Genomic DNA, 26386 nt, shown 5'->3' with positions numbered 1-26386 from the left:
CCTATAGCACAACATATAACGTGTAAATGATATCCTTAGCACAACAACCACAACAAAAGAAAACAACAGATAAAAAGATGGTGGGGAAAAACCACCGTGCCCCAATATTTCCCCCAGTCATTAATAATATTTGACATTAGTATTGACGAAAACTTTTGTTTTCTCAAAAATTTGGAATTAACGTCGTCTACACCTGGGTGAGCAAAAGAACTCCAGCTTTTTAATTAGTTCGCAGCTACTGGCTTCGTAAGGATTTGGTCAACGTAAGAAACACTTTTATCCGGAATATCGGGAACCTCATCCGGCTCAAAACGTACAAAAGATGATGCAAATGTGTCGTTTACCTCAGTACAGCATTCCTCTGAGAAGCCACATGTTCGCTTTCTGTGCGTAATCCAACTGGTTTCTTTTAATTTGCGCAGACCCCGTTCGAAAATGTACTAGGGATGGTTTTAAGCATTGACGGAGGGGTTAGTTGGAATAATGAATGTTTGGCGGCTGAAGGCGAGCGCATGTCCTCATCTCATAAAGCACCCACCGATATGTGTTTTCAGATATCCCGGCTCATCAAAAAACTGATCTTAGCCGCTAACGTATATGCCCTCCCCTTGAAAATTTGAATTGCGGATGTACGAACTCAGCAATTAAAAAGCAAAGAAAGAGCGTTATCGTAAAGTCGTGCGAGCAAGAACACGCAATTTTAGGCAACACCAATGTAGTAGATGTGTGGCGCTGTATGCTGGAGCATTCTAAGCACGTCGTCTGCTACCATGCATAACCAAGCGGCGCTCTCCCCGCTCGAGCGCTACCACTGGCATTCGCCTCACTTAACCAACTTTCAATTTTATGTGGGAATATATACGCTCCAACCTTGAAGATTCGCGCCCGAGGTGTATGAAACTTGGCGATAAAAGTTGCCACAGCGTGAAGAATAATCAGGTCAGCGGCGCGGCAATCGTGGTGTAAACCGCATATAATCATGGGCAGGTAAATAAGAGAAACGATTAGACAAACGGGAAGATAAACAATTAGTAAACACAAAGAGCACAATTAGATAAACACTAAGAGCACAAAACAATAAACAATGACGGTAGAAATGACAGAGTAGGCTCACGAGAAATACAAGTTGACAACGTCGAATGAACCTGTATTTTTTTTTATTTCGTAGCCTTCTGTGGGAAGACGTATACCAAGGTGACCTGGTGTTACTTTTAATTTTGCGAAGAGGAAGGTTCTGATTAGCCATTCCTGCAAATTCTAAGTTAAATATGAGCCAATTTTTGTTTGTGGGTCGTTCAGAGGAGTTCCGAAGAAACATAAGAGTGAACGTTTTAAGTTCCGCCTTTATTGAGCTACTATACAGTCACCTCGGATGTAGACCATAACCAACTTCAGCTCCTTTTCTTTATGGTAAAGTGTTTTAAAGCGAAGCCTAATGGGGCCAGGCGAACGGAAAATCCGGTGGTCGCGTGTACGCACAAAACTCCTTCGACACAACCCCATGCGCATGCGCGAGAAAAACCACGTTAGAGAGGGGTTGGAAGTAAAACGAGGGAGAGATTGGCTTGGTTTATAGATAATGTGACTGCACTCTCGCGTCTACTGATACTGGTAAGTGGGAAGGACGCATCGGAGGGAGCTAAAAAGTCTGCCGCAGGCGAGCGCGCTCGCAGAGAGCTCGGGCACCAAGCGCAGCTCAAGCGACAACGGCGGGCAGGGGCAGCGGTGGTGTTGCGAGAGAAGCAGTGTAGAGCCCTGCACGGGCCTGATTTTAAGGCCCGAGCCCGGCCCGAGCCCGCTTCGCGAAGCCCGAGCCCAACCGGGGCCCGTAACACCTAGCCCGAGCCCGGTCCGGGCCCGGGCATTCATAAGTGAGCCTGGCCAGAGCCCGGCCCGGGCCCGCCATCTCAAGCCCAGGCCCGGCCCTTCCCGGTAATTTATTTTTTGGCCTAGGGATGGCCCGCACGTGTGTGACCAGGCCCGGTCTTTGACGCTGAAGCAAGTTTGTTTATTATATTCCGGGCGATCAGACGGAGCATCTAGTCTGTACAAGCACGTCATGAACTGAAACGCAACTAATAAGGGTTTAAAAGTGCACGTAGTTTAGCTTGCACCGTCTGCAGTTCACGCCACATCGGCGTAATAATAGCTCGTATTCTTGCACAAGAGACATCATCACCTTTGATTACCAGACTCTTGGCAACTTCACGTGGTTGTTTCGGCCACAAGTTGGTATTGCTGAAATTTTTTGATCCGCATTTGAATCAACGAGTATGTACGCGCATTGAAATACTTCACCTGCAGTGGCTGTTAAGCGGTGGTGTTTCTCTGGCACGCGAGTTTGATTACCGGCCACGGCAGCCGCATTTTAATTGGTGCGACATCTAAAACACACGTGTACATACATAGACATAGGTGCAAAGCTCCAGGATGTCTGAATTAATTCATTCCCCTCTTGGGCATTCCTTGTAATCGTATCTTTGGTATGTTATACACCAAAATTTAAAATCTTGATGCAGTACAAGAAATGTCATTAAAATTGTAGTATAGTGACCATCAGACCTAGCAAAACACGTTTTTAAAACAATGCGTACAAATAACAGCAAGAAGCGCGCAACAATAAACCAATAATATTCATTTTGATGCTCTTTCCTACACTTCACGTCGGACCTATTACGGCCGTGCCTATGAATTCAAGCCCGAGCCCGGCCCGGGCCTACGGCGTCGAGCCCGACCCCAGCCCGGGCCCGCGGCATTGAGCCGCCTGGGCGGCCTGGCCCGGCCCGCGGGCCGGGTCGGGCCCGGACCCGGGCTTTCGGGCCGGCCCGGGCCCGTGCAGTGCTCTAAGTGGCCTTGGCAAACACCGGCCGCATGGTCTTCGAAGTGGGTAGGCCATGTGACGTGCGCACTGCTGTGGAGCAGGCAGCTTACAATCAGCGGCGCCTCGAGCAGGAACGGGAATGAAAGTAGATACCACACACACGCAGCGTATAAGAACAAAGGCTTTAAGGAACCGTAAGGAGTAATTAGTACACGGGTGAACACCGGCAGCACATTACAGCTTAGCTGGTTAACCATATGTCCTGAGTGTGTGGGGGCTGTTTTTTTAAACGTGGAAATATGATAGCAGATGGATACATCGAGCCTCCTGGGAGAGGGTTTCAACAAATTCTGTGTTTGCAGTAAATACCACGTCTAAGGTAGTAGTGCTTGCGAGAATTGGATTTTAAACGAGCTTTTTAAGGTTGAACTTTGAATAAAAAAGCTGTATTATGCTTTATCTGAGAATTAATGAAAGAAATGATTTCTGCGCAGGCTTCGGAGCAGCAACTCGCAAATGATTGCCTCGATTCTTATTCTAGTATAGTGCCGTTTGCTGCGATCTTTGGCAATGGTTGCTCCACCACGAGGATAACTGCGGCCTCCTAAGCAACGTGAAACCTCGAACTGCCATGGCTAATTCCAGTTAACGTTCATGCTGATGTTGCGCTCGCAAAGGACGGTCGGGACATTGTCCTCCCCGGCCAGGACCACAGAGTGAACCGCTGCTAGCGCACAGCCACGGGAACACGATGGCGCATGTATTGCTGGTGTAAGCGTTTGTGTAAGCCGTGCCGGAGTAATCCAAGCTACCTGAAGGAATATTGTTGGCGACATTTCCTCAACGACAGCATCTGCGACAAGGTGCAAAGTACTTTTCGTTTGTTTTGTTGCTTTAAACGTATCTGGCGCCTGATGTCGGGCACAAAGCTTCACGAAGTCGTTGCCTGGCCACGTATTGACTGACGTGTTAAATTTTGCAGTCGTTCGTGTCTTGTTTTGTCGTCGCATACAGCCGTTCACAGAGCTCCACGCATTATTACATGTTCACCTCACCCCGATAGAGAACAACGCAAGGATCGGTTATTACTGATTCGCCTCGTCTTCGTAGCTTGCTCTGGCTGGCGGTGGTACCGACAGGTGTGGTACCCCTCTTTTGCGCTTTTTCTAGTTTAGACAGAGAACTGCCCGCATCAGCAATACCAGTGCCAGGAACAGTGCCAGGAACAGAAAATTCATATAGCCCCATCTGGAATGGGATAGCTAAAAAGAAATGATGAACTAGCCGGATATTCGTTCCCGTAACCAGGGAAGAGAGTGTGGCTGCAGCACTGAGTTTTTGATTCCTTCTGAAAACCGCACATAAACACACCGTTTTATTCTTCCTGCTGCGCTATTTGTGCCTGTTTTCTCGCAAGTAATAAAACAGCATCAACAACGCTGCCTATGCATAGACAGCTGCGTTTAAGTTTAAGCAGGCTTAAACTCGGGTCAAATTACTTTGTATTTTGTATGCAGTGTTCTAATTTCTTTGAAAAGCTTAGTCAGAATAAATGGGCTTCTTAATACCTCAACGCATTTCAGAGGAATACATCTATACTTCGCTTCATCTTTCTGCAGACATTATGAAGAAGCCCTCGAGGGCAATAAAAAGTTATTTAGTGTAGCTGTGCTGAATAGTAATGGCCGAAGCTTAATTATTGCATTCAGGCGCGTCTGTGGTGTTGGGAATGAGCATCCCACCGCTGGCACCACTGTTGGGAATGACCATCCCAGGGCGGTCGCCAAGGTTGTGACTCGCCTTCCTGCTCGTCACCGAGGTTGGGAATCACCCATCCCGACGCTGTCTCCGCTGTTGCGACTGGCCACCCGAGCGCAGTCACCGGCGTAGCGATGTTGCCTTGCTCCGTCCGCTATCGACGCGGCGCAGAGCCGAGCGAAGAAGTTCTCGAGCCGACGAAAACTCAAAGTAACATTTATATACAGTATGTACAGGGTAAGCAAAAGTTACATAACTCGCACAAAGGCGACAGCACCCCTTTCACTCGGTGCTTCCGAAGAGACTGGTGCCGGAGAGAAGCCGCCGAGGAAAGCCGACGATGAGAGCCTCCGAGCTTCTTTTATAGCCCGGGAAGTTCGTTGTGGCCCCGAGAAGTTTGAAAAGCTCCAATCAGGGCTCTCGCTGCCTGAAGTTTGAATTCCGACGAATGGTAGCGAAGCGGTGAGTCAGATGCGCCGCCAATGGGGAAAGGGAGAGCGATGCCGCCGCCGTCTCCGTGACCTCGCCTCCGGGCGTAGCGACATGCCCTTGTTTGGGTCGTTCTCCGCTGAGGGATTCAGCCGCGCCGCAGCGTTTCGAGATGCAGGAGCCGGCCGCGCTGCAGCGTTTCGAGATGCAGGATTCGGCCGCGCCGCAGCGACAAAGGGAGATGCGTGACTCAGCCTCGCTGTCGGCGCGTCGCCTCGTGCAACGCCTTTGGGCCAGGCGCTCTGGCACAACAGCACCCCCGCCGCCAGACAATGCGCCGTGAAGACGAGCTGCCTCCACGTGGCTCGGATGCCGGGCGCGCTCGTTCGCCAGGCTCATCCCGGTACACCTCCAGTGCCCCAGGAAAAGGGCGACTCCACCAGGTCCCTCTCCATGAACGGGTACCGCCTGCCAGGTCCGGATCACCGGTACCTCGCCGTGCTGCCCAGGTGTCTCGACCAGTTCCGTCCGGCTCCTTCGGTCTGTCCTCAGCACCGGTTGCTCATCGTTCTGGAGCTTGCAAAGAACCGACCGACAACAGGCAACACCAAGCGCAAGCAAGCACCCTCTGTCCTCTGTCAGAACACCAGACTCCAAAGCGTGACAAACTCTCCTAGCTAAGTGTCTATCCCAAATTTGGACCTTCTACACCAAGAGACCCATGCGGGACGTAAAACTCTTAAAAGAAGAACTCACACTAAGTGTCAAACGTAACACACGACATTAAGTGATCTTAGCTAAAGTTGATTACTTGAAATCACGCGGTGCGGAAATAATCAACTGAGGCAGCAAATGAGGGCAATAATTTTGCTCCCATCTACCTGCTAAGATAAAAGCTGCTCACGAAGAGACGAAACGAAAGACACGGGGAGGACGAACGCAGCCTTACTTAGAACGCACGGCTTAGTGCGTCTGATTTAGCGGCTACAGAGCACGCAAACTTCTGCACTGCCCACACGACGCAGCCACATTCCTTTCCGGAAGTACTGTAAGCCTCTTCCTGGCAAGTTAGCTTGCGGCTTAAGTACAAACTGGCGGTTCCCGGCCGTTCGCATCCTCTTGGCATAGTACAGCTTCCATGCCACGATCGCTCGATCGCACTGAATAACGAACCTTTTGAAAAGTCGGGGACCGTTAGAACTGGCTCCTCGCTCAAGGCTACTTTCAGCGCTTAAAACGCGTCCTCCTACTTTGTGTCCCATTCCACCTTAACTGGCTCCGTCGTTCTAAGAGTATCACTACCGGACTAGCCAGTGTGGAGTAATTTTTTTCAAATAGGGCTAGCCATATCTAGTCAAACCCGAAAAGTCCTTATCTCTGACTTAGCCGTTGGTCGGTGATAGTTTACGACTGCGGCTACTTCGACGACTGACGGTCTGCGTCGGCCGCGCTACCACCGCCACATGCGCTAGATACGTCACTTCGGCGTAACTTACGTGACACTTTCAACTGTTTGACTGTAGGCCTGCTTTGAGCCTGCTCAGCAAGACTCGTAAGTGCTCTACTGGCTCCTTACTATGTGCTAGAAAAGCTGGCGCCATCGTCGAGGTAATGGAGCGCGCACTACGACAGGCCACAAAACACCGATCCATTAGTTTCGGTTCAAGAGGCCACACGGCGCGCGTTTGAGACCGAAACTCAACATGACGGGACGGACTGTCCGAACGGGGAAACAAAGAACGCAGCGTTACAACTAGCTCTTCCCCAAAGGCTAGTTTCGTTATTCGAAGCGCGTTCTCTTTCCGCGGTCATGTACAAGCCTCGCAAAGCTGACGCCCGTTATCGCGCGCGGAGCTGACTTCAAGGCCAACACCGCGGCCGGCACGCATGCCTTGCAACCGCGTTTCCGCTCATAGCAGAAAGCTCTCAACTCCCGCTTTCGCCCTGAGCGCCTTCGTTCCACTGGCTTGGAATGCGGGTGAAAGTGCCCCACCTTGCTTTCAAGCAAGCCATCGAGAACTGGGGACAACGGAGAGTTCGCCTCGCAACGCGCGGTCACCTGGGTTTCCCCGCCGATGGGGATGGCGCAACCCGCTTCGGCCGACGGCGGCTCGATTAAGCTACTGCCAGAGCTTTCGGTCCGCTCGCCGCTCGGCCTTCGTTGCTCGCTCGTCTCTCGTGTCCTGCTCGCAGGCTTAGCCACAACATCGCCCGCGTTAGAGCTCACACCCGAAGGAACACCTTCTGTTTCCGGGGGCTCTAGCGGCTTCGTCTGGCTAGCCTCGCCGTCCACGGTTTCCCGCGAAACCTCGCTATCTCGCGCACTGTGCGCGATCCTGTTGGAAGCCGTCTCTGAGGCCTCCTCTGATTCTGAGCGTTCTGCCGAGATCGTTGAACCCGAGACCGACACATGAACACGATCAGCGGACCCGCACGGCCCTCTATCGGACGTCTCAGCAAGTGCGTTATCTACTTTGGGTACGCCATTGCTCTCCGAGACGGCGGTACGGTCTCTGTCAACGTCACTCTCTACGAACTCACCGGATTTCTCTGTCGGCCATGTCGGCAGCGCTTCGACCTTGAGCTCGCCTTCGCGTAACGACTGATCGGAAAACGGTGACAACGTACTCTCCGTGTCACCCGGCTCCGTTTCTCCACCGAAGGGTTCCACGCAAACCGCCTCAGCCGCTGGCGGTTCGACTAACCTACCGCGAGAGTTTTCGGTCGGCTCGCAGTTCGAGCTACGTTGCTCGGCGTCCTTTCGCGTCTCGCTCGCTGGGGAAGAGTCAACATTCTCCGAGAGCTTCCCCGCTTGCGAACTCGTAAGTGCCTTGCACTGGCCACTGCTCGCGGACTCTGCGCGCGTTTCGAAATCTTTATTTCGCAGCGGCGTCTCTGCCTCCGCGCCGTTCTCGCTCTCTTGGCTCGCTTCTCTGGCCAAGAATACGAGTGCGGTCGCTTCGCGTTTGCCCTCGGACGCTCCGTCTTCCGGCCCTGACCTCTCCACAACGAACTGCGGCCGTTGGTCCCGAATTCTCGGACCGTTCGCAGGAGCCGTTGGAGAAGCTACGCTAGGCGCCGGCGAGCCCTGCCGGAACTCTAACCGCTTCAACTCGAACTGCCTTACGGCTTCCCGTTCCTGCCTTTCGGCTTCCTCCCTGCGTTCCCGTCTTTCCGCCTCCTCGCGCTCACGGCGCTCTTTCTTTTCGGCTTCCTCGCGTTCACGCCGCTCTTTCTTTTCGGCTTCCTCGCGTTCGCGGAGCTCTTTCTTTTCGGCTTCCTCGCGTTCGCGGAGCTCTTTCTCTTCGGCCTCCTCGCGCTCGCGGCGCTCTTTCTCTTCGGCCTCCTCGCGCTCCCGGCGCTCTTTGATATCAGCCCTGGCCTCATTGACTTCCTCAGCCGTTACGTTCTCCTTCCGCATGATCTCAAGGATCGCATGCTTCCGTTTCGCACGGCCTAAGTCAAGGCCCAGCTCCTCGCAAATTTCGATGAGTTCCTTCACTTTAAGGTCCTCCATCGTTTGCACTGGCCTCTTGCTGCTTACCCGCTTTAGAATTCCCTTGCCGTTCCTATACTATCGAGCTACTAGTACGGCACGCGCAAGTAATTCTCTACGCTCTTTTGTTTACCTCTCGGCACTAGCTTTGGTTTCAAAACACTTCTCTAGGCTTGAAACACTCAAAGCTATACACAGTGCTTCACCCAGCCCTTCTCTAAACTACCATAACCTGTGCTAGAGAAGTCTGGTGAACTGAGAGAAAACGTCGAGCGCTTACCACACCAGGTAGTAGCCGTTGCCGGTCGATCCCGCAGCTGCCATCCACTGTTGGGAATGAGCATCCCACCGCTGGCACCACTGTTGCCTCCAAGGTTGTGACTCGCCTTCCTGCTCGTCACCGAGGTTGGGAATCACCCATCCCGACGCTGTCTCCGCTGTTGCGACTGGCCACCCGAGCGCAGTCACCGGCGTAGCGATGTTGCCTTGCTCCGTCCGCTATCGACGCGGCGCAGAGCCGAGCGAAGAAGTTCTCGAGCCGACGAAAACTCAAAGTAACATTTATATACAGTATGTACAGGGTAAGCAAAAGTTACATAACTCGCACAAAGGCGACAGCACCCCTTTCACTCGGTGCTTCCGAAGAGACTGGTGCCGGAGAGAAGCCGCCGAGGAAAGCCGACGATGAGAGCCTCCGAGCTTCTTTTATAGCCCGGGAAGTTCGTTGTGGCCCCGAGAAGTTTGAAAAGCTCCAATCAGGGCTCTCGCTGCCTGAAGTTTGAATTCCGACGAATGGTAGCGAAGCGGTGAGTCAGATGCGCCGCCAATGGGGAAAGGGAGAGCGATGCCGCCGCCGTCTCCGTGACCTCGCCTCCGGGCGTAGCGACATGCCCTTGTTTGGGTCGTTCTCCGCTGAGGGATTCAGCCGCGCCGCAGCGTTTCGAGATGCAGGAGCCGGCCGCGCTGCAGCGTTTCGAGATGCAGGATTCGGCCGCGCCGCAGCGACAAAGGGAGATGCGTGACTCAGCCTCGCTGTCGGCGCGTCGCCTCGTGCAACGCCTTTGGGCCAGGCGCTCTGGCACAACAGTGGCAATTAATTTTTTTTGCCGAATGAGGTTATGACGTTTGTTGTATGACATTGGAAGAAACCAAGGAGAATTCTGGCAGAGGCTAAAAGCGCTGTTTCATTTGTGTACGTCTGCTCGGTGGTTAGTCTGTTGTCTAGTTATTGCGCACTGTTTGATAACTGACGAACAATACAGAAGAAAACTTGCGCCCGGTTAACTTATGCCGACACAGTAATCTTTCCATATGTCATGCCAATTGCTCCCTCTACGGGGTTGCTTTCATATCTCCCCGCTCCCTCCTTTTCTTTTTCTTTCTTTTTTGCTGAGCTCACTCGAATGACCATTCTCACGCCTCGCGAAGCAGGCCCTCGTTGACCAATCAGGACGAATTATGAAGCCCTAGTCTAGGGCCCATTAATTACTGCTGTGGGGGAAAGCTGTGCGAACTTGGTAGCGTCATTTTGCCGAAATGGGGAGCCGCAGATAGCAGAGTTTCGCAAGCAGGCCGCGTCGGTAAGGCAGCCTGTAGGTGAAAGTGGAAATTTAGGGAGTCAGTGGTGACACGGCTGTAAACCTTTGCCATGAATCAAGACAGATTTGTGGTGGCGCGACCCGGCATGACCGGCAATGGGCCATGCGGCTATTCAACCCTCCAGAGTGTCCCATACTGAGTGCCTAAAGGCGCTCCGATCCCGAGCCATACTTCTGGCCTACCGGCCTCTGTCATCTCTTTCCATTTGATGCGGAGCACTCGTCTCTGTTTCTGTTTCCTCATTCTTCCCTGCTGCTCCCTTGCTCCCTCCCTCCCTCCCTCCCTCCCTCCCTCCCTCCCTCCCTGCCTTCACGTCTTCATGCTCTCTGTCTTCTTCACTGTGGCGTGCTTCTTATGGCTCTCATCTTCGCTTGGCTCCAACTGAAAGGTCCCATAAATTCAGTACACGGTGCACGTCAGCGAGCTCACCAACGACAGCTTCCGTTTTGCAATGTAATTCGTACACTCCGAATTTCAGCTCCTTTCGGAGGCGCCAACACGTTTTATGGCTTCTTTTGCTATGGTATGTTCGATACCCCTGCGGCTTAGATCCCCCTACCGCAATAACGAATTTTTTTAACTCGTTTCGCTATAAACGTGGTAAAGCAGTTTTTTCTGTTAACCTAGCGCTCGCCAATTTTGGGCTGTCCTTGTAAAGGGCGTCTATTAAATTTTTATTGTGCAGAGTGGACAATAAAAAATATACGCACTATAGGTTACCTAAGTGAGAACTGCCTTTCCCTTTCTCAATATTTATCTCTTGAAGGGCATTAAAGCGACAATTAATAAGGCACTGGTGGGAATTGAGGTTACTAGACAAACAACGTCGACTCTTAGATGCCATTGAGTATGGTTGTAACTGTCTTGTGTCTACAGGCGCAGTTATGACGCAGGTTACATTGCGCTTTGTTAACCATTTTCATTATTTACACAACTTCTTTATATCTAATTGCTTGTAGAGTACAGTAAGGTTGCCACATAACCGCGGCTCTGCAGGGACGTTCAAAGGAAACACGCACAAACACACAGGCAGACGTTCCGTTGCTTTTATGTCGTTTATGGATAAAACACGTTTCTTAAGAGGATGCCGCCTTTCGCATTACCGCAACAAGCTTTGCGTAAGTCACTGCTTCCTTTTCTGGCCAAGTAATGATTACTAATTTGTGTGTAGAACTGTTAATTGTAATTCTACGTTTCTTTTTACCTTTTCTCCGTAGTAGAAACATGACCGACAAATTTGTCGGTCATATTTCATTTTACGTTTGATGCTTACCATCGTATCACGGGATATGGCCATACTGTAGTTCAGAACAGTTGCTAATAAGCTCATAAAGGGGAAAGATACCACTTAAGAGGTCAAACAGATTAAATGTAGTCGCAGCAATGGCACTTTGCCGATTGGTTTCGCGCGTACACATGCGTTCTGAATATTCGCAAGTCAATCATTCATCGACTGCACTCCTACGAAGGTATCTGGCAAGAAGTTTCGTTGCATATTGTGAGAGGAACGAAGCTCTGTTTTTGAAATCATCATTATATGTAGGAAGACGCCGGGTATACATGCTGTAGCAGTACCAAAAGTTTGATTTGATTTGATTGTAGGGTTTAACGCGCCGACGCAACGCAGGCGATGAGGCACGTCGTAGTGGAGGGCTCAGGATAAATTTCGACCGCTTGGGGATCTTTAACGTGCGCCGAAATCTGGTACACACGGGCGTTTTTGCTTTTCGCCTTCATCAGAAAAGCGTCCGCCTGGGCCGGGAATCAAACCCGCCTCCTCGTGCTCAACAGCGCAACGCCTTAGCCAAACAGTACCAAACGTATTCAACAGGACAGATGTTAAAGTAATTATCATTGAGAACTTTTACATTGCCATTAATAAGAAGAAGCGAATTGCTCCTTCATGTTTTCATGTTCAGTTTTTGATTCCAGAGATGGGAGGTCAGCAAATTTACATAGGCGGAGGAGTGCCAAGAACGATACTTATAAAAAATAAACTTCCCATCATGTAAATAAATAAATAAATAAATAAATAAATAAATAAATAAATAAATAAATAAATAAATAAATAAATAAATCACTGAAGGCTGTTGAATTTTCAAAGGTTATTTAGACGTACCGAATGGTGGGCCGTGTAGGTTTGTATCATTCATGAAGGTTTCTATCATTTCGGGAGCACCTAGTCATTTGCGGGCCTTTTTTACACTTCATGAAGTAAGCATTCAGCCATAAATGTGACTTAAATATAAGGGCTAAGCATTTATGTGTAGTCTTAACATATTTTCTGCCATACAATAAGCATATTCAAGAATATTTCTCCACCTAGTCTTAAAATTTTCTTTGCCGTGTTGAGCCTCAGTTTTCAGCAATCGCACTAATTATTTTATTTTTATATGACGCGCAAGCAGGCTTCGAAGCGGTACTGTTTGAATCTTATTGTCCCCCATGAGGTCGTTTGCGAGAAGTCTGATACGCACTGCAATACCATAGACAACATCATTTATCAATAGTAAAAATAGCACGGGGCTCCGCACATAACACTGGGGTACACCAAACTGTCCGTATGGGCATGAAGACAAGACTAGCTGTAATAAACAACATGCCGGTCTCTAAAGCTTGGATAGGATGAAAACAATTCAGGCATTTTCGTAATTTTAAACATAGAATAAATATTCTGAAACGACATTCAATAAGATGCTTTGTCAATGATTTCAGCAAGACACACACACACACACACACAAAAAACTCAGAGACACCTAAGCACTTTGTATAGGGGGGAGTAGGTGAATGCGAAAGCACGAATGTCCAGTTGAACGCTGAGACGCTTTGCTTACGCCTAGCATTGGCGAAGGGCTTTGTATTCTTGCCGCTTGAGATCCTTTGCTCTGCGGTCCTGCCGACTGCGTTCGAATGGCTTCTATCCGTCTCCTATACGTTGTGACGCTGCTCTTTCGTGTGCCCTATAATGGGAGCATTGCGGATGACGATGGTGACTTTCACAGCTTGTTCTTTCTTTCCCTTCATCTGCAGTATGCGAACGGGGACGAGAGCCCCAGCTAAGGAAGCTAAGGATCGATTTTTTTTTTTCTTAGGGACACCGATGCCGAACACCGGTTATTTCGCTCATGCTGGCGCCGTCTCCCCCACGACGACACCACCACCATTTCTGGTGCATCGCTGTCAGCTCCCTTAGAGCTGCTCGAGATAAGAGCAGCAGATAAGTTCACAGCCTTACACCATGTAAGCAGTGTACCAACACGGTAGCCCCATACTCAGCCTCCAGTGACCCAATGACTCCTGTGCAAGGTATCACACGTACGAAGGAAGCGTTTGTCGGTTACGGACCGTGGGTGCCACAGTTTTTCCGCTCAACGAACCATTTAAGGTTGGCGCCTTACAAAAGGAAAAGAGAGATAGCGATCGCTGTCGTGGCCGCTACCCACTAGCACATTGCACATTGCAATCCTGCACATTGCCATGCCATCAGTGTTGATGTAACTTACCTCCTCTACTCTTTGCCGCGCGATGAACTGATGGGAAGTGTTAGATCATGCATCGTTGAAATTAATGATGAACCGGCCTTCAGGAACTCTTCCGGCTTACCCATTCCGTATTTTTTGGAACTGCTTTCCTTCTACCTCAAGTTGACATTTGTGGCCTATGACGGAGCCCTTTTTATTCAAAAGAAAGGGGTTTGCATAGGGTCCAGAGTTGCCCGGGTGTTGAGTGAAATTTTCTTATGTAGAGTGGACAGGAAACTTGCCGCCAGCCTAGAAGGAAAGGTTGTTCATGTATTCCGCTACGTTGATGATTTTCTGGTTCTGCTTAAAACAGCAGATTACGCCGATTCAGCACGCTCTTTTCTCGCCATTTTTCATGTGTGGCCTTGGGCTTGAATTTACGGTTGAATTTCTGCAAGATGGGGTGCTTCATTTTCTTGAGTTGAGCCTGTCCTTTCTGCCGTCACATGTTTGCTGGTGCTATCAGCCCCGTGCTAAGAAACCCCTGCTTCCTTACGCCTCTATAGTCACTCAAAGGTCGTGAAGCAAGGTATAGCATTTTCATCACTAAAAGCTGCTCTACTGAAGTCATGCCCACACAACGTTCCCACAGCGTTCCCACAGCGTTCCCACAGCGTTCCCACGGCGTTTCCAAGTCATGCCCACGGCGTCACGTACTCTCACGCGCATGCGAAAAACTGTTCAGGCGCCTCCCGGCATCGGCCTTGGCCTCGGCTGACGCTCTTAGCCCTGCAGTGAAGCCTGAACGGTTTGCTGTTGTTCCATACACACATAGGCTGTCCAATGGGCTAACAAACGTAGCGCAGTGCTATGGTGTCGGTGTGGTTTTTTCTGCGCCACAAAACCTCGCCAAGATGGGCGCTCAAGTGCGCAGCCGCGCAGAGGGCAAACGCACAGAGGGTAGTTGTAGTGTGCAACACAAACCAAGGTTTGTCCCGTGTCTTGTGGCAAGAGCTACGTAGGGAAGAGTGGCCGATGCGTCAACACCCGCCTAGGTGAGCATAGACGGTCTCTAAAAGCGACCACTTACTTCCGGCTAGCAGACCACTGCCGCGCATGCGGCTGTTACCCCTTGCTAAAAGAAACTACCGTTCTTTCCAGACACGCCAGGCAGGCAGGCCGGGAAATTATTGAAGCCTTTCACATCAGGAAACTGGGAGACAGTTGTGCAAGCCACACGTCGATAGCACTGTGGGACAAAGAATATAATTAGCACTTGCCGCCAAGCTTGATGTTCCTACGTTTTGTATCCCAGTTATCAGCCCGGGAGTGGCCCTTTGTTTATTATTCATGAGTTCTATGTTAAGCCTTTCAGTGTTGACTATGTGGGGGAGTGGGTACGAGCGAGTGTGTTCGATTTGATTGCTTTGTTTCCTCTCTCTTTTCTGTTGCATACGTTTATACTCCGCACGCATCCCGTGAATAAACTAGTTGTGAGTCAGCGCTCGTCCTGTCCGTTCCCTTACCTCGTCTTTTTTCGTGCTGTCTCATTTGCCTGTCATCATTTGTCTGCGAAATATTTTGTGCTAGTATGCACCAACATGCCGTCATGATCGTAACGTATTGTTGTTGGGCGAAGACCTCTGCCAGTAACTCTGCATCACGGAAATCCCGTCTTTATCCCGTGTTTTCTTATCCCTATTCTTCATCCGAACGCCGCTCCTGTTTGCCTTCCAGGGTTGCTTTCATGGTGGCCTCTGAGTCAAATGATGTTCCCTAAACAGCTTAGAGCCAGAAGCTCAATACTAGAAGGAAGCTTCGAGAAATAGAGGTCCTGAAATCAGTAGAAGCAAATATGAATACAAGCCCCACAATACGGATAACAGAAATGCAAAGACATTAAGCTGGGTGGTTCCGTAATCACAACGAGAATTACCTTCCCATTCTTTTGATCACTGGTAAGCGAAGTAGGAAATTCGGAGGAAGAAATTCCCAGCCAAATCCAAGCGGGATGAAGTCCCTGCTAGACGGTAGAACTGGAAAAAAGCATAATGAGTGCCCTGGAGACAAGGAGATTCCGATGGAACCTAGAATACAAGCGTACACGACTAGGGTAAGATTATCAATGTTCTATGCAAGCGGAACGCTTCGCCGTAAGAAGGCCAAACGGCCAAAGGAACAGAACAGCCGAAGTCAGAATAATTGGGTGGACATGCGGAATGGCAAGAAAAAAACAAGTATTAGACGGCAACGTATGAGGGACTTCGAACGTCGCAGACATTGAAGGGGACGTCCAAAACGAATCGTGGAGGTGGTTTAGCTGCACACAGCGACACTTCCGGGAAGCTGGTATTGAAGTTAGAAGTGGATGGGAAGCTGACAACAAGCCCAGTGAACAAAAAAGAAAAGAAACAGTTGGCATGACGCAATAGAGGAGGATCTTACCGTCAAAGGCATCAAGACAGAGCTAGTCTCTGATACCACGCAGTCTTCAGGAACAGTGACCTTACATTTCTTTTGAAATTAGATATGGATGCCTGCAGCAGAAGTCACCAAGAAAGCTAAGCACGAAAAACAAGTATTAAACTCACGTGACAGGAAACATATACGACACTTGCGTTGCATTCTGTGGTGTTTTAAGAGGAGTAACGAAAGCATTGCACGGCATTCTTTCGGTAGCGGCGCCAGTAAACACGCTCAGACAGACCTGAAAATCGCCAGAGAAAATGTAGAGGCGAGGGGAGCAGAGACCCGTTTAAATAACAGCTCAATCAAAACGAAATTAGCTTTAAGGGACTTAACTAGCGTAGATATGTTTAGAGAAGATATTAATAAGGAATGCTTCCACCAAGGTTCAAATGCCTTATACGAAAATAGGAAAGCCATAGGACTTTTCAAAACACCCTTTCCATACGCGGCGAAAGTGTGACTCTTCAAGCGCTAGAAATGGACCACCGCTCTTCTAATTGAGTCCACGCGGAAACGCATTAAAAGAAAACTAGAAACTTAATCCTGCTTACGTGCTTTGAAAGCAAAAACCTAGCGTTTATCAGTGACTTCTTTACTGCTAAATCACGTTTACGTCTCTTTCTTCGCTTTTGTTTCTTCATCTTTAACCGAATCACTCCGACGGACACACTGGCGGCAATCCATACGGCAGCCTCCCCACAGTCCCAGCTCTCCTCCGCGTGCACCCGCTCTACGCACGTGCCGCCAAGTGCGCCAGTGACGGCGCAACCATCAGGCTGATTCTGGTGATATTTTGCCAGGGTGCACGGTGTTTATAGCACCGCAGTCCTGTTCTAGCGACCAGGGTTCAAATCCTATGCGAGCTCAATTTATTTTCTCTTTACAGCGGCGGGCTTTTTCTGCCATTCATGTTGACGCCACCGACGACGACATTACACTTTGCGCATTTGCGATTCAAGGCTACAAAGTGGATAGACGCTAGCGACTAAAAAACCTTACTCCTGCAAGCTAGCTAAGTAAACTTTCGCCCTTACCGCGCAGTGGCCAGATCTTCATCAACAAATTTATCACAAACTCTGCCTTCACACCGGAAACCGTTCGTAAATGGTACACGCCTCACCTTGCTCCCCGATGCCGTCATTATCACCCAAGCCTCCCAGCCCAACGTTTATGTCCCAGCCGACCTCCGCCACTTGGTCTGGACGTGTCCAACTTTCAATCGCCACCATACTTTCCCCGCCCCGAACCCTCAACCAGGCCCAACTCTACTATAGACACGTCCTTACTCGCGCAAATAGCGACGTATTCACTAAAGTGTGGCCATGAACGACTGTTATGAAGCCGTCATCGGTCACTCCCATGCTGGGACTATTTATCAATGCACACAGTTAAGACTCCGGCCTACGACTGCCTCTACTAATGGACGTCATCGAGACATCAATGTGAACAAGTGCTGAAGTGATTGGCTTACATTTCTCTCCTTTCTTCCCTTACCCACGCTCGGATAATAAATGTGTTTCAATGAATCAATTGAGCATTTGATGAGACGCCTAGGGGCCTCAAACGTGCACGCCGTAGTGCACCTGGAAACGTGCACGCCTCAAACGTGCACCTGGAATAGAAACACCGTACCGTGTTTCTGGAAGAGAAACACCGTGCCGTGCTTCTGGAAGAGAAACACCGTGCCGTGTTTCTGGAAGAGAAACACCGTACCGTCTGCAGTGCAAAACACGTGTACTTCCTTTTCTTTACCATGACGGCGATAAACATCCGATGCAGTGCGTCCAGGCTTCTCTTTTGTAGTCCTACACTTTGTGTTAAGTGACCAGATAAATCTCGTATCCAGCTCGTAAAATCGTCACCAGCCTTCTGCACGAGCGCGGGGAACGCTATAAAAGCAGCGACTCCAAATGCTTCACTCAGCCATGCGTGTAGGCGGAGGAAGCTTTTCGTAAAATGTGAAACATTTGTGCGTACGTCCTGCTGAGCGCTAAGGACTGTGCAGGGGTACTCGGTGTAGCCCATTTAGAGCCGAAATTTTCCGAGCTAGCCTTGATTTAGCTGTCCTCACGGGGGCGCAGAAGTAGACCTTTTGACATTGCCGTGCTGCAGTGCTCAGCGGCCACCATCTCCTATCACCATCATCGCCATTGGCAGGATAAAGGGTGCATACACGTATTTAATTGAAAGTATATTCTGGAACGGCATCATTCGGCGAGTTGCAAGTGTACCGAAGCCAAGAACACTAAAGTTTTGAGCTCTCATTTCACGATAGCCCCGCGAATTTTGCTCTACTTTTATTTGGGATCTGCCCGTAGTTTTCAAACCTAAATCGATTGGTGCGATTATAAGGTTTAATGTGACGACGCTACACAGGCGATGAGGCGCGCCTTAGTGGAGGGCTATGGAATAATCTTGACCACATGGGGATCCTTAACGAGCGCCGAAATTTCCAACACGCGCCCGTTTCCGCGTTTCACCTCCATCATAATCAACCAAATATTTTCGTATGAATAAAGATTTCCTTCTATGCTTTGTCTGGCATACATGACCCCTGATTTTTACACTTTATAAGAGCGAGATACATGAAAAAGTATTCAAGTGACGAAAGCAATCTTTCTTTTTTATTTTGTTGGGGAATTTTTACGCCTAACGGGGTGTCACTTTTATACCCGGTGTACACATTTTCACCGCATCGACTTTTTTTTCCTTTAAATTTGACACGAGCGTTTACATTGCAGTCAATGGCAGTTGGCAGATAAAGTCATAGTGAGCAGTGCCGTCCCCGTCCTGTGAATTTCCGCCGACGTCAGATATCTTAATAAGGGTAGCGTCCTGGGCACGTTGGTACTCCATTGTTAAATAAAATGATTGCGCTAAAAAGGTGTCTGTTGTGTGTCTGTCCTCACTGCGTCCGTGTCCCTTTTTAGCGCAATCATTTTATTTAACAATGGAGATATCTTAAGCTTCGGCAACTTCCTTGCTTCGCCGGAAAAGTTGGCAAAGCCAGTCATGCGACGCCGCTATTCCGGTGTGATATTTTGCGGAAAATAGCAAGAAAGTGAAGCGAAACGCACGGCAAAGTTTAGGGTGAAATGTGCCTTATGTCTAGGCACGGTTCGAGTGAGCCTGGTATTGGCCCAAAGGATGTCCTAATGCCTTCATTCCCACCGAAGCGTGAAGGCCAATCCCTCGTTGGCGGGCCGTGTTGCGGCGCAGCCGATTCCCGCCGGTGGCGGAGAGAGGTCCGGCGGCACAAGAGCGCACTCGCGAGCCGAAGCATCCGCGCCGGAGCAGCAGCCGCGCGCGCCATTTGTCGCTGTCAGTGGGGGGCAGCGGCGTTGCGTGCCCGGCAGACAGCAAAGAAAGCCTCGGCGATCTCCTCGCCAGCGGCGCGTCTGGACGATAGAGCCCCGCACGGGCGCACTTCCACTATCTATTCTCGGCCGCCGCTGGCCTCCGATGGTCGGCGAGCGCGGAAATGGCTCAAAATGCCGGGTCGGGAGCAGGGGCTAATCGTCCGAGAGCGAGCCACAGCCGTCGACATCCTTCCGATGGGCCGCAGAAAGGCGTCTGGCTACAGCCGCGTCGCGGTGGCGGCGGCCATTGGAAACGTTGTCACACGGCGTCGCTCATCCCGGTGCCCGCGCTTTTGGTCGAGCCAGGCATTCAGTTATGACCGCTCACTTTGCTCGCTTAGAACAGAATGGTACGACGGAATAGCAAATCTGGTGCCTTCATAGACATGCGGGTTACCAGGAGCGCAATGCAAAATGCCTTTACAGAGAAAAGTAAACCGATGTTTATCTGGCTTAATACAACGCTCTCGTCACAAGACAACACAATAAGAAGCGAAAAATGCGCCAAAAAAAGCAAACTACTACAAATAACGGTACATACAGTGGTAGACTAACATAGCGGTGTTCCTAAATGTCAACACTGGAAGGCATTGAAGGGACACCGATATAGGGTTGTCTAACCCATGTCTGTGGCTGGATTGCGTGGTTTAACAGATGTTACCGTGTATTTCCCTATTCAGAGAAAGTCGGGAGCCTTAATTTACGTGTATAGCTGGGATGATCAGGAAACTCTTGCTCTATTCGCGGCCGCCTGGGAACGACGTACGTTCACAGCTAGTGTGGCCAAATTGGCGAGTGGAATGGTGCGAAAGAAGGAGCTCTTTTAATTCTATCATATATCGTAAAAAAATCCGTGTAAATTAGCTGTACAAGCTCGGAACATGACACCGAGGAAAGAAAAAATCCTAGTGGTATCATATATGTAGGGGGTTGCGCATAATCTTAAGAAGATTTGTATGCGCGTAGGCGTTGATGTAATCTTCTCTGCGCCTAACAAACTTTCCAAGCTATGTTCGATGGTAAACGGCGGGGGCAGAGAAAACGTAGGCTGCTCCAAGAAGGACAGGGAACAATTTGTTGAATGCAATCTCTCCCCTTGAACTGCGGCAAGATTTATATTGACCACGCGGGTAGATTTGTCAACGATAGGCTAACAGAGCATAAGAACCTCGCTTGTTTCAGGTCATTTAGCTTTGCTCTGTAAAAAATGTGCTTGTACTCCGCTAATCGAAAAGTGCGCAGTATTTTCAACAAAAAGGGACAAGCATGCACTGGCAGTAATCGAGGCGCTCGAAATTGATCGCCTTAATGAGACCTGTATCAGCATGCCTTCGCTAGCGCTATAGAAAACAGAAATATAATGTCTGAAGTAACGAGTGTAGCAAGCAGAGAGCGAGATGATAAGGGTTTACGTCTGGTTTTATTAGCGTTCTTATTGGATGTATTAGGGTATATATGTTACCCTTGTTTGAATAAAAATTCGACCACTTTCACAATTTAGATGTACCCACCGCGGTGGCTGAATGGCTATAGCGTTGTTCTGCTGAGCCTAGGGACGCGGTGGATTCGCGATCGCTTACTTAGTGATGGAGGCGAAAAGCGAAAACGCCCGTGTGCTCAAGATTTCGGGGCACATTAAAGATCCCCAGGTGGTCAAAATTAACACAAAGCCCTCCAATACGGCGCGCCTCATCGCCTGTGTAGCGTCGGCGCGTCAAACCCCATAGTCAATTGGGGTTTGACAGAGGAAAAAGCGGAACTGGTGGACTTCACTACCTCTAACTTGGCTTTTCTTAGGTCTGCCCCTTTCGTAAGAGAAAGATAGTTAAATATCGAAGCTTTCTTCATGCAAGCTGAGTTAAATCAAAGTCCACAATTTTCTCTCCGAAAGTCCAAAATCCGAAATGCGAAACTCTGAAGCCAGAGCTGCAACTCAGCTAAAGTCAAAAGTCAATGCCCGTGCTACGAACGCCAAGTAAATGATGGGCGATCCGAATGCGATGATAGTACTATCCACAGATGCATCCTAGCCCACACAATGTTTCTGTAGTTGTCGTTAGAATATTTGAGCGCAGTCTCTATATGGCGATGTATACAGAATTGTTCACTCTACAGGTACAGGTCGAGATATGTTAAAATGGGTTAAAAATTGCCAGTTGTACCGGGAGGTAATTTTGTGTTTCAACTACACACCGGTACACTCCTTGTGAAAGCGTGGATGCAAGAAAAGGGTTTTTTAATGCCGTGGGGGGAACAGTGCTGGTTGTGCAACAAACTGGAAACAATTGAACATGTTTTCATTGAGTGTTGGGACGAAGTTTTCTGGGATGTGCTGCAACGTCTGCTGAAAAAAGATCTACCAATCGATGCCCTTGGTGATCGGTATTTGTCCGTTGAACATAATGGGGTTCCCATACATCTAATAATGTTACTAGGTGTGCACAGTATACAGAGGTATCGGATGACCGTCCGCCACACAGACACGGGTACGCGTCCTGTAAATGCGTATTTCAAAGAGGCCATATTCACTTTCCTTGAAGTGCAAAAGGCACACCAGAGTGTTCCAGACTTGTTTTCACAAGTAGAAAAATTTAAAAAAATGAAAATATTGTACCAACCTGCACTGTTACCCAGAGTGGAACAGAGATTTTATGCCATAGTACAATGGTCTTTTTTTTTTGTTACTGTGTATTATGTTAGTAACAGCGGTGCTTATTTAGAAATGAATAAAAACAATGGGTGATAGCGCAATCGGATACACGCTGGTTTCACAACGCGAAGGACGAATCGCTCCCTTGAATCCCTGATCGCTCCCTTGAATCCACGAAAGATATCCGTAGCGAACTACGCCGGAACATCACAGTGGCCACCTTGCCAAGAAACATGCACCCGCAGTCCCACGAGCGATGGAGAGAGGCGTGAGTTAGAGCCTTGGAGAAAAAATACGGCTCCAACGGTAAGGTGTGCTACACGGACGCCGGAGATTATGTAAGACGCAGAGCCATGGTGGCCACTGTAACAAAGAAATACACCTCACGAGCCTCACTCTCACGAGAGTCACGACGCAATAACGCAAACACCCGCGGAAGTAATCACCCCAGATTCTCAGTCAGCATGTAGGAGCTACCTCCTCGGCCGAATCTCACACCCCGCGTTGAAGATTTTGATCCAGAACCCTCCGAATAAAAGGGTATCGATTGTCTGCACACCGGCTCACACTTCTCTCTGCGGTAATGTCTTTGCCCACAAGGCTGCTCGAGGTCTAACCAGCCGAGCACCACGAGATGGTTAGCTAGAGACGACGATCCGCTTAACTTCATTCCAGGGGGTGACCCAATACTATGGGCTAGCGCGGCTTACGCTACCCCGGGACACCCCTCTTTTAGCAAGAAAGAGGAGCGCTCCTGGCGTCTCCTCTAAACCAACACGTTGCCCCATCCGACCAAGCTCCACTTAGTCTAGCCAATGCAATACGACTCGAAGTGTCGCACCTGCAAAACACCCTGCACTGTTTATCCCATGGTGTGGGAGTGCCAGCTTAACCCCTCACTTTCCGCCATTTCTGTCCCCTCGGTCGAGCAGTTGGAGGCCCCTCGGTCGAGCAGTTGGAGGGAGAAGTGGCCAGCTGGAGCGTCGAAGATCAACTTCGGTCAACTTCGAAGATCAACTGGACGCTCCAACGGGGTCCTGAACTGAGAAAACCAACCACGTGGCTCCTTTAATTTAATAAGGTTTATTTTCTTTTTGGGATGGCGCAGTGGTTCGGTGGCCGGTTTCACTCCATAAAGGTCACAGGTTCGATTTTCGGGACCATCCTAACCACATTTTTTTTTTTCTTGAGGCGCACATTCCTAATACCTGCTCGTGGACTCGTTGCCTCCTCGGCACTTTCGCTCACACTTATTCGTCTAGCATTTTCTCCTTTCCACTTCGCCGATGATGATACCTTTCTGTTAACGATCCGCACGGACAGAGCTCAAGCTTAAACAGCTCCGCTGTTAAAATCAGTTGCAGTCAGCGCTTTATCCTGTCGTTTTTTTTTTTTTCTGTGTCCTCGTCTAAATGTGATTCAATCGTGCAGAGCAGGGAGCCTGAGCACCTGGAGAGGCATATGCCGCTGCACTACCCCCCCTTTGCTGTTTGACGGAGTCATTCATGCGAATTTTTCACGTGAAGAAGTCCTCTCCAGGTGTCAAGCACCAAGAGATCTGGCTGTTTCCAATGGGTTATTTCTCCTATGTGAGAAACGTGTAGCTGACACGGGGGCTCTCATAAGACTGTGGCGGCATTCAGATCAGATTTTTCCTTGTCCACTGATGGCACGAAATTATCAGTGTTAAGAGCAGTGTGGGCGCGAGAGGCCGCCCTTGTGGGAAGCCGCCTTATTATGGCCCTTCCAGCATTGGTGTCCCCTACACGCGTTATCTAAATGTAATAAGCTTCGATACAACGTCACGAGTGCCTTAAAAGGTAACTGAGTTTGAAATTTACAAAGCATTGAAAGTTTTCGGAAGATTCGGCCAGTGATTTTTTCATAATGCTCGTTTACAGGTACAGCGTCTAAATGTACGCCTCATAGGTTTGGGTGTTTTATTATGTTAGCCAAATGCTGCGCGACTTCATTATTAATTAGAGGCGTGTCTTTCGCTGAAAGGGCAACAGTTACTTTTATTTACGCTTGCGACGAGCTTATTGTGTTTTAACAATCGACACAATGTTGCTAGTATGTTTTTCAGTTTTGATATAGGTCTGATTAATCTCTAGCTGCAAGAAAAATGTTAGTGTCATCTGTCTATAAAACACATTGTTGTGTTAAATACCAGAATATATTATTTATATAACATCGGTAAAGGAAACGACCAAGAATTGACCCTTGCGGGACACCATTATTTGGCGTTAGTATTTGTGATCAAGCACCGTTGACGACGACGTATGGCTACAGTTTTATCTGGTAGCTTTATATCACATCGAGCGGCGTGCCACGTATGCCACACTTTTCTGTGCTAAAAATACTTCGTGGGTTATCACTTCTACGCTCTTTTATCAAATCTATAAACACGCCCGTTGTAACATATTTGCGGTCAAAGCGTTGTTTCGTTCTTTCGAATATATTATTAGAGCCATCTTTCTCAACTTCCCGTTCTTAAAACTGTACTGCTCCCGCGTGTGTAATCGGCTATAAATGAAGAAATGATATAAACGAGGCAGCAGCAGTGGTGACGTAAGGTCGCGGTCGATCGGTAGTTTTCTTGTTTCGTTCTTTTCCTTGTTGAAGATAGGCTGGTTGTTTTTTTTACAACGAAGTCTTGTTGGAAAGTCTTCATTTGTGACCGCGTTGTTAATATGTTCTAAAGGCTCTTTCTGCAGGTGGCCCGCACGTTTTCAGCAGTGCAACCGAAATATCATAAAATCCTAGAGCTATAGGGCTGTTTAAATTTAAAATGAGCTGCTCAATATCGTGTCCGTCGACTGGTCGCGTAAAAAGAAGTGATGTAGCACCTTTTCTGCTTTTTGCATTATCAATTGACACAAATTGAACGTTGACACACAAAAAAGTAATGGTCCCGACAATATTCCAAACGCTTTCTTAAAAAGATATGCCGAACTGGCAGCAAAATATCTGGTCTTGATTTTCAACAAGTCATTGTCAACAGCTACATTACCGAAAGACTGGAAAACGGCCAAAATTGTTCATGTACCCAAAGTAGGCCACTATGACGCCGAGTCAAACTTCAGACCAATTTCTTTAACTTTCACAGTAAGCAAGCTGCTTGAGCACATAATCCTAAAGCACATAACTACACACCTAGAACGTGAACATATATTATCACCTTGCCAACACGGTTTTCATCAAGGTCTATCGACAATAACTCAACTTGTTGAACTAACACATGATATATCTGTAAGCATAGACAACCAAAATCACGTCGACGTAATCTTCTTGGACCTTTCAAAGGGTACCACACAATAAGCTAATAAAAAAACTAGAGGTGGTTATCAACGACGACGTCATGATTCGCTGGATAAAAAACTACTTAATCAACCGTTTCCAGTACGTAGAATACAATGGGAAATTTTCACCATTAACACATGTCACATCCGGAGTTCCCCAGGGTTGCGTCCTGGCCCCAATCTTATTTCTTATGTATATGAATGACTTGCCTTCCAGTATTTCAGCCAACATTCGATTATTTGCTGACGATTGCGTAATTTACCGGGAAATTAACACCATAGAAGACCATCTGATACTACAATCTGCACTAAACTCTGTTTATTACTGGTGTAATGACTGGCAAATGTCCCTCAATGTAGAAAAATGCGCTCATTTATCAATAACAAGAAGGAAGAACAGGTACGAACACATTTACAACATAAATAATAGTCCTATAATCCGGGTGCACCAGCACAAATACTTGGGAGTGATATTTACGCAAGACTTCAGATGGGATGCCCACATAAATCATATCGCATCGGCTGCACTAGGAAGGCTGTTTTCCCTCAGAAGACGCCTTCGATCAGGACCGCCAGAAACGAAGAAATTAGCCTACAACGCCTTTGTGAGATCTTTACTCGAATACTCTAACATTATCTGGTTCCCGCATGCTAAATTACACATAAATAAATTAGAGCGAATACAACGAAAAGCGATTAGGTACATTTACAATCGGTATGACACAAATACTTCACCAACAGAACTACTGAGGAACGCCGGTATGCTAACCCTACAGAATCGTTCAAAACAACCGCGTTTAAAATTCTTACATCGACTCTCTCATAAAAATCTAAACCTTGATACTTCAAAGTATCTCACTACCAATGTAGCGAGGCCCACGCGGCATAATCAGACTTTAACATTTAAAGAATACAATTATCGCACTTATTGCCTCAAATATTCCTTCTTCCCACTAGCTGTAAGAGAGTAGAACAGTATGCATTCATCGATTACGAGTAGCGCATCTATAGAACGATTCCTAACTCTAATTGAAAACAACCT

The sequence above is a fragment of the Haemaphysalis longicornis genome, unplaced genomic scaffold (genome assembly GCF_048455015.1).
Source record: "Haemaphysalis longicornis isolate Haplotype H1 unplaced genomic scaffold, Haemaphysalis longicornis Haplotype H1 scaffold_1, whole genome shotgun sequence".
Taxonomy (NCBI): Eukaryota; Metazoa; Arthropoda; class Arachnida; order Ixodida; family Ixodidae; genus Haemaphysalis; species Haemaphysalis longicornis.
This window is presented reverse-complemented; position numbering follows the sequence as displayed.